This window comes from Camponotus vicinus, unplaced genomic scaffold (assembly GCF_025532165.1).
Source record: "Camponotus vicinus isolate PSW18456_S1 unplaced genomic scaffold, iyCamVici1.0 SCAF_2, whole genome shotgun sequence".
NCBI lineage: Eukaryota > Metazoa > Arthropoda > Insecta > Hymenoptera > Formicidae > Camponotus > Camponotus vicinus.
Window position 1 is genome coordinate 25,908,031 of NW_028141956.1, and position 641 is coordinate 25,908,671.

Below are 641 nucleotides of genomic sequence, written 5' to 3' on the forward strand. Positions count from 1 at the left end.
TATGCACGGGATGTATCCTGTGCGTAAGAGCGACACGATAGCCAATCGGTCTCTCGCTTTTGCTAAAATAATAGTCCGTAATGAAAAGTGATTGGCTATCGCGTCGTTTCTTAATAATTGGTTCATTTTTCCCTTCGTGGATATACGTTATATTGCGCACATCTGTCTGAATATGCCTTAAAAATTTTATTGGTCAATCAAAATTCGCGCGAAAACTGAATCTATTTGAATATTTGCTTCCCGCCGATTAATTTTTATATAATTAACAAATGTAAAAAAAAAGATATTATCGATTCTTGTATAATACTTGACAGATTTGCTCGATTTTTGCTATTATCACGTGTCGACAAATTTGTACAGAATACATAGATAAAAGTGCAATTGATACACTGATGTATTACAATTATTGAACGATATAAGACTCCATGTTAATTGAGAAAAATTAGTGGTCAAATTCGCTGTTAAACTGTTCGTATATAATTTTGTCATGCAAATATGAAATGTGTTGAAAAACTAAAAGGCTTTCATCAGTTTGATTAAAACATTTTTTCAAGTTATACATATTTTTAAAATTGCTTATCTCTTAATAATTAACTAGAGCCATGTATAGCAAACAATACTAATGATTAAATACAACAATG